The sequence below is a fragment of the Oxyura jamaicensis genome, chromosome 2 (assembly GCF_011077185.1).
Source record: "Oxyura jamaicensis isolate SHBP4307 breed ruddy duck chromosome 2, BPBGC_Ojam_1.0, whole genome shotgun sequence".
NCBI classification, from domain to species: domain Eukaryota; kingdom Metazoa; phylum Chordata; class Aves; order Anseriformes; family Anatidae; genus Oxyura; species Oxyura jamaicensis.
This window is the reverse complement of record NC_048894.1, coordinates 141,909,065-141,918,167: the sequence shown is the minus strand read 5'-3', so window position 1 is coordinate 141,918,167 and position 9,103 is coordinate 141,909,065.

The following is a 9,103-nucleotide window of genomic DNA, read 5'->3' as shown; positions in this document are numbered from 1 at the left end:
AGAACAACTCACGGGCTGAGATAAGGATAATTTAATTAAAGAGAAAAATATATATATTATTAAGGAAATATTATTATTAATTAAACAATTCAATTAAAACGAAAAAAGGGAAAGGGGAAGAGGGAGGGGGAAAGGGAATAAAAAATCAAAATATGTAAAGGCTATGTGGAAGTGCAGAGGAAAGAAATTACTCTCTACTTCCCACAAATGAGCGATGCTTGACCACATCCTTGAAGCAGGGCCTCAATGCACGTAGCTGGTGTTCGGGAGGAGGACAGATGTTTTCACAGCGAGAGCCCACCCATCCCCTCTTCTTCCTTTTTCCACCCTTTATTGCTGAGTTTGACATCATATGCTATGCAATATCCCTTTGGTTGGTTTAGGTCAGCTGCCCTGGTGATGTTTCTTTCTCACTTTTTGGCCCACCCCCTAGGAGGGTTAGAGAGAGTCCTGATGCTGTGCCAGCACTTCTCAGCAGCAGACACAACACTGGTGTGATACCACTGCTGTTCTAGCTGCAGAGCACAGCACTGTATGGGCTGCTGCAGGGAAAGTTAACATCCCATCCAGACCCAGTACAGTGATTCACATGTCAGTCCTAATCAGCAGGAGAGGAGGAGCAGGACTGGGCTATTTTATGTGAGTGCTGTTGGTGTTTGTGGGGCTGCTGCTAAAGGCAAGACTGTCTTTGGTAATCTATGGTAGTCTGCTATGTTAGTGTCATGCATGTGTGTGTGTGTGCATGTACAACTCTAAGACATGGGCCCAGCCTCACCACCAGCCAAACCTATAAGTGGGAACAGCAGCAGCATCTGTGGGAGTGGGAGCCCCTGGCTTCACACGCTGCACCCAGCTGGGCTTCAGTAGCTGCAGAGGAGGAGCACTGTGTCCTGGAGTACACTGAGTTTGGTGAATCCCCTCATATCCTTAACAAATGCCAAACTTGTCTTCATCAAATTTACAAATGCTGCAAATCACACTATCATAGACAAACTGGATGGAAATGAGGTGAAAACATCAGGAATACATGAAAGGACAAGATAATTTCAACATTTCACTTTACCTTTTTAAATGTTGCAATAGCCTTTCTTGTCCTTTATCTAGAAGGAAAAAAATAAAAATAAAATCCACACCTCAAATATGGAAGCACTGAACTCCCATAAAATAGAAGAAGGAAAGAAAAATTGCATTCTAAACAGATGGAGATCAAGCTGTTCATATAAAAATAAAAATAAAAAAATAAAAAATAAATAAATAAAAATAAAAATAAAAATAAAAATAAAAAAGAGGATGAGGACTCACTGTATAAGAATTAACATTTTGTGCAAGATAGTATGGTTGCTTTTATGTGCTCCAGTGAGACTGTGCAAGAGTTTTGTTCTGTATATATCTTAACATGCACTCAGGAAAGTTGACTATCTATGTAGTCTATCTATCTAGTATCAAAGTATCTTTGATACTTTCAGTACTTGTTATAGAATTTCTTCAATTCAAATTATTCCATTTTTCTTGATGAAAAAAAATTCATAATTTCATGATGAAGAGAGTAAGTAACTGCCTCTGAAAATAGGTTCTAGGAACCACTGTGGCAAATGCAATACAGTTTCTACCCCAGACAATAGACACTGAGTATAAGAAGCAGTTATCTAAAGGGCATGAAGAATGATATAAAGCTTGAAAAAAAAAATAATAAAGCCCTTGATCTGGCTGAAAGTAAAGAAAAATGTCTGTATATATGAGAAAGTAATACTAAAAACAGTAGGATGACTCCTTTCTTTGAAAGCACCATTTAACCCCCACTCCAAACTCACTTTATCCTTTCTTTTTCTCTCAGCCCTAAGTTTTTTTGTTGACCCTTGGAAGAGACCCAACTATTGCCTAAAGCTAGCATTTCTCACAGCCCAGTTCTCTTCACCAAGGATGTTTCAACTGTCTTTCATGATGTAGATCTCTGTTAGTAGTGGGCCTAGCTGATGGTATTCATCAACTCTCCAGTGAAATCTACTCCAGCAGAAAAATTTTAAAAGAAGACAGAGAGATGGAGAGACAAAGGCACTGACAGTGGAAATAAAAGAGAGAAAATTCTCCCTAGATGTCCTATCTGAAAGAGGAGCAAAATAGTCCTGGATGAGCATTCATCACTGGGAGCTCTTACCAGTGTAGCAGGTGTCAGCAATAAAGAGGATGAAGATTATGATGTTTTACTGTTATGTGTTTTATCCCTAGTATTACAGGCTTCCAATAAAGAGCAGTACTAACTCTCTGTTGGATATGACTCTTCACAATGTTATTAGTAGTATTAGTAGTATTTTTTTTTCAAACTTTTGTTTTAGCACAGTAATAGCCTTATCATTTTCAACATTGAATCTTACCAATTGTTATAGTTCATGCCAGGAGCTTTTTAAAACTCTGCAGAGGTCTTCACTACCTTCTTAGATTTTACAAAGTGTTTTTACATGCAGATTGGTGATAAATATTTCTAACATCAGTTCTATCATTATTCTGTCATTATAAATGTATTTCAGTGGTGCAATTTAAGCAACAATTTCTATTACATTTCTTTGTCTTACCTAGTTCCAGTCAACTAATGTAGTTCTCATGTACTTTACAATAACAGATTTCCATGAGAGGTGATGGGTACTGTTTTAGCCTTCAGCTCTTATATGTTCATGTGCTTTCTTCAGACATATATGTTCATGTTCTTTCTTCAGACATATTTAACATTTATAATTTACTTTTCAACACCTTCCTTTTTTTATGCCTCAGTTGCTGTTAACCCCTCAAAAAGAAGAATGGAATATCTTGTGCACTTGTAGAAATAATTTAGTTTCTTCTCAATATTCTTATCCTTAATAAGAGTTATAGTTTATCTATATAAAGCTATTTTCAGGAAATATTGGTCAGGAATGAATTTTGCTGCACTAAGCAAGGGTGTAAAACCAATCTTCACCAAATGTTTCTAATTCTTAAATTGAGTAACCCATATCACTTGCTTCTCCTGTTAGCATCTTTGCATATCAAATATTGACTTTGTATTTCTAACTTCCACTATCCATTTTCTCCTCTAAGATTTTTGATGTTTTCTACTGGATTCAATAAGGTTGAACTTTCATTTTATGAAAATGTATTTCAGCATGACAGGAATAGAATTTTTCTTTGAGAATACGTATTTTATTCACCCATCCTTCCGTCCTCCTTCGTGCTCACTCTCTTATTGTCTCTCAACACTTCAGAGATATTCATCTATTATTTGATGCTACTATTTGTCAGAGGGAAAAGAGTAACTTTCAGGACAAATCTAAGTGGTTTGGGGTTTGTTTCATTAATTTAATCTTTTTTTTTTTTTTTTTTTTTTTAATGAATTGCAATTCTTTTACAAAATAACCCATTTTCAAAATTTATTTTTCAACACTAAGAGGTTCTAGCTGCACTACACGTTTTTATCCTAACAATAATCTTTCCCAAAATTCCTGTCCGTTGCTGCACTTGGTAGTTTTGTACACTGTGCTGACTCATAATGCCTGTGCCTTTTAGTGGGTTTGTGCTAAGACTGGACCTTGCCTTGGCCTTATGGTGAATTCCTTGTTACATGCATGATGTAAGGAAAGAATAAAGCACTGCTAAAAATCGTTATATCTGTCTCCTAAGTTATAGTTCTCTTTTCCCCATTCTCCTCAGCATTTTTTATGCTGAGTGCTGCAGCATTAATAATTGCTTACCAAGTTTGCCTCAGGCTTTTTGCATTTGTGTTTCCTGTTGTCAGATTTAGATTACAAACCACAAAGTAAATAACAGTGTTTTTTAGCTGTTGACATATCCTGGTCTGCCATTACTCGCGATACACAAATGTTAAGCAGTATGTTGCAGGCAAAAATAAACCTTTTGGAGTAAACGTGTTCAAGACAGTTGTTGATATCTGTTCTTGTATCCACTTACCAAAGTAACTAGCATCATGCATTTCTTGTCTACAACACCATTGTGAAAGGAAGAAACTAATTGATAAAAGCCAAGTTAAAGGATGAAATAATTCACGTGTTGTTTAAACACTGAAAAAAATAAATAACTTTCTGAACCTCAGTCCTAAGTAGATTATCCTCAGTCCATAAACTAGATTGCCCTCTTTTCAGGATCCATGTAAGAAATATAAGGAACTAAGATATAGACCAAAAAAACTTATTTCATTTAAAATATTGTGCTTCATAATTATTCATTTATAAATCTCTACTGCTTGCCTTCTCTACTATTTTCTTGAGAAGAGATGACAGTAACTTTTCTAGATAGGAAACCAACATAGTTGAAGAGATCATGTAAACCCTACATTACCCTGAGCTGTGTTTTACTTAACATTCTGAAGATGTGCTGGTTAAAGCAGCTAATACAATTTGTTTTCTGAAACTAATTAGCCAGAGGAAAGGTAAACTAAAGGAACTATTTTGAGGATTAATTTCAAATTATAAGGGAGATGCCTTCAGGGTCCAGCATAATACCTAAAGTGAGATATGGTTTGCTGGTCATTTTCTAGCACAGATGAGGGATATATGGGAAAATTATAGACCAGATAAAATATAAGAAACTCATATTTGAAGTTTCCCATATTTGAAAGGGGACAGGGTGACAGGGATGGCAATGGTAGTAACTGTATAGCTGTGTGAAAGAGAGCATAACCCAGTATTTTGCCAGAAGGCAGCTTATTATTATTTTAAGACTGCTTAAATATTTAAAGTGATCTCAAGAACATTTCAAAAATATAGATCCAGGCAATCCTATTAAACTTATAATCCCAAAGAGATACCTCTGGCCAACCTGCAAAGAAATATTTGGGAATCTTAGAAAATGTTGCCTGCTTCTCATTAAGGTGAAAGTTTTACTCTGGCATCAAATACAGTAGGGCAGGATGCAAGTATTTTTTTGGACAGGTGGTGTTTAGGGCAGCTCTAATACCTCTTTTCCATAGCATCACAGAATGATTTAGGTAGGAGGGGGCTTCTGGAGGTCATTTGGTCCAACTCCCTGCTCAAGCAGGGACCCCAGGTTGCCCAAGACCATGTCTAAATGGTTTCTGAAGATCTCCAATGAGGGAGACTCCACAGCCTCTCTGGGCAACCTATGCCAGTGCTCTGTCACCTGCACAGTAAAGAAGTACTTCCTGATGATCAGGCAGAAACTCCTATATTCCAGTTTTTGCCCACTGCCTCTTATCCTGTCACAGGACACCACTGAAAAGAGCCTGGCTTTGTCTTCTTTACACCCTCCTTTCAGCTATTTATACACATTGGTAAAATTCCTCCTGAGCCATCTCTTCTCTAGGCTAAATAGTCCCGGGTCTCTCGGTCTTTCCTCATAGGAGAGATGTTCCAGTCCCTTCATCATCTTAGTAGTCCTTCCTCTACCTAAACCATGAAAAGGAGACATAAACAAAACCATCCAAGAAGTGGATATCTTACTGTTTGCATCTGACTCTGTTTTGTGAGTCTGCTGAATACCCAGTTTATTACATTAGACAGAGCTTAAAATTTTCTGTGAGACAATTAAAAGTGCTGATAGAGAACTGACTGAATTCAAGGAAAAGTAAGCATGGTTGTGATTAGTATTCGCATGTGAGGTAGCAGGGTGAGTCTTTGCTGTTTCTAGGCACCTTATATCTCTGTGTTGGCAATATTTTCCATATTTAAACACTAAAAACTCTACAGGCTATTATTATACATTTCATTTGCTGGAAAGTCTTCCACGGATGTACAGTTTAGAGCTTTCAGAGAGCGCAAAGAGCTTTCAGAGAGCGCAATATCTTACCTAAATTCTCATCAATGACGTGAACAAACAACATATAAATGGGAACTGAGACTTTAAGTAGACAATAAGTCATAGTATCTTTTAGTTTACTGATACAGCTGAAGCCCTAAAAAAAACTTGATCATGCCTATCCAAAGTCAAAACATATACCATATAATAACTGTATTATTATTATTATTATGCCTTTTATTTAATAATGAGATCTAAAAACTATTTTACTGAAAATGGAGTATGAAATTTTCTCTTAATGACATAATGCTTTGAATGGAATCTAGCAAACTCACCAACTTTTCTTAGATAGATAATACTAAAACAGTTAGAAACAATAATAAATGTTAAGGAATCTTAGAAATAATGATATATGTTAAGGAAGCTTATCTCCAGCAACATGTATACAAAGTAGTAATCTTTTAACCACCTCAGCAAATTAAGAAATCTTAAGAATCATGGAATCATAGAATCATTAATATTGGAAAAGACCTCCAAGATCATCTGGTCCAACCATACTAGACAACCATCAATATCCACTAGACCATGTCCCTGAGCACCACATCCAACCTTTCCTTAAACACCCCCAGGGATGGTGACTCCACCACCTCCCTGGGCAACCTGTTCCAATGCTTGACTACTCTTTCTGAGAAGAAATGTCTTCTAATTTCCAACCTAAACTTCCCCTGGCACAAATATCTAGGCTAAAATTTTCTTCCTGCCTTTTATTACAGTTAATGTAAAGAAATAAGTAATTCCAAGGAGAAATTAATCTGACCTATTTTAGATTTCCACTTCATATTAAAATGAATCACAACATAAAGGTAACAGTTTATTTTTATGCATTTTTATGCATTAGGAAAATCTAGGTGCCTAATTGCTGTGATACTAACCAGACTACAGAACATGATTTACATAACATGATTTAGTGATTTACATAACAGTTGACCTGAGTAGGTGTAGGTGTGTGCTGTGATGTACATATAACTTGGCCACAAGACAAACTTAGCTGGCTGGTAGGAATAAGAAGTTCCTGGTAGGCAGAAGTGACTTCACCACTGGTAAGTCCTCTTATCTATCCTATTATCTGTCCTTTTTTTCTTTTTAGTGTTTGTTCCAATAAATTACATTTAAATCAATATGGAGTCTGAGTGTCTTTCTTACGGAGGTGATAATGAGCAATAACTCTGTTACATTGTGGTAGTTTTGACCCTGAGCTCTGTAGCTGGTCAGATGAATCCTTGACTTCTCGGCAACAATACATATGTCCATCCTAATGTGGTAGAGAGGTGCAAGGTTATGTATGAAAGCTAATGAAGAAGATATTGTTAGATAGGTCTACATCAAATATCTGTTTGGGCTGATGTTATATTTTTTTCAATTCTATGTTAAAAGAATTGATAATTAGATCTTCATATTCTTTAGTGACTACTGCAGTTAAATGACTTAATTTGACCAACAAAGCCTACTATATTATGATTATTTATAGATTCCAGTGGCTATTAATAATTCATTTATAAGTTGTGAATAATAACAGTCTTGTGAGAATTATCCTACAATATTGCTCTATGAATATGTATGCACTATTGTAATGTTCACCTTTCAGAAAACCTGAGAGGGAGGATGGTACAAATAAAGCATACAGTAAGTGCTGTATTCATAAAAGTTTATTTTTGCAATTTCTATGTAAATACACTGCTCTCTGTGGAGAAAATGTGTGGAATGAACAAAGAGGTAATGCAAACTGTCTGTTCATGACTAGAGTCCTGGGGTCAAAGGCTTTTAAAAGTAATTACCTCCACAATTTCAGGGCAGCATTCAGCTCTTTGAGATGTTAATAGTAATAGTCTCATTGAATAGGAACCTGAAGGTAGGATCTGCTTAAAATAGAGGAGAAATTTACATTAATAAATAAAATTTTCACTAAATTTCACAGATTCAATGTAGGTTTTTATTTGGGGGGGGGGGGGGGGAGGAAGGGGGGGTTTGAAGAACAAGGTGGATAGTCCAAGATCAAATTCAAATTTATGTATGATTAAGTGGGCCTGAGTTTACTTTGTGTGTGCATTAAGGGAGTGTAGCTCTACAAGTGAAAAACTGTCTTGTAAGGACAGTTAATTCTTTTTGTATTAGCTATCATCAGGTGATGTGATCATCTAAACCTCTTCTTTCAAATAACAAGTGGTTAATGGAACTACTGCATTTATGAAACAGGCCCTGTTTATTTGCTTCTGTGTCTGTCATTCAGCATTGAAACTTCAGTGATTCCTGTGTTGAAGCTGTAATATTATTGCTCTTTATTGCTACATACTAAATGTTTTAGACTTACTGCTTCTCATCTTTTGACACTGACATCATAACTTGAATTATATCTCCTCATTTTTCAAAGTGAAATCACAGTTTTATATTATTTTGTGATTAAATAATCCATTGGTAGATCATTACTCAGTAGAAATGTCAGTTCTTCAACAGAGCAGACCTATCTAGCTTTTGTATTCACAAATAAGTGCTGTTTTAGCTGAGTTGTAATTCATTCAGTTCTTCCTGGTCTGCCCTTCCATGTTGCTGTCTTTAAGGGAATCCACTGAGCTTTACCAAGTGCTGTGGGAGACGTAAAAGTCTGAGACTCTCAAATTCAGCATGTGCATATATCTGTCCTTAATGTACATTAGATTTCCTATCTAACTGGTGAAAAGAAAGAACATTCAAATATGTCCTCACCACTTTCTGTCCATTCCCTAAAGATAGAACCTTGTCAACAGAAATCTATCATATTTTAAACAGAATTAACTAAACAAGCTAAAGGTGGGCCATGTTATTTACCTTCCCTGAACTAAATTTGTTTTTAGTAAGAATACTAATTCAGCATCAGTATTTGCTGTTAAAAAGCTAAAATGAAAAGATGCTTAAATATTTTACCTTAACACTGAAAAATACTACGAGCAATTGCAATGGTCTTCTTGTAGAAGAGAGTAAAAGACACTCCAAACTGAACTGAAATATAACTTCAACAACATTCAACAGGCAAAATATTTACAAATAACATCTATAATCTGATTTCAAAAGATCCAGTTTGTTGCAGATAAGAAATTACTAACATATGCTGCTTTATTTAATTTGATGAAATTCCTCTATAAATGTGTCTAGTATGGGTTAGCCCTCAAGAGGTATGCCTCGCCTATTTTCTAGATCAGGAAAAAAAAAAAAAAAAAGTTTATTTTTATTAGAGATCATATTGCTAAGAAAAATTTCACCTTGAACTACATTTGTTAATCAATGTTTTTGAAAAATTCTTTTTTTTTTTTTTTTTTTTTTTTTTTTTTTT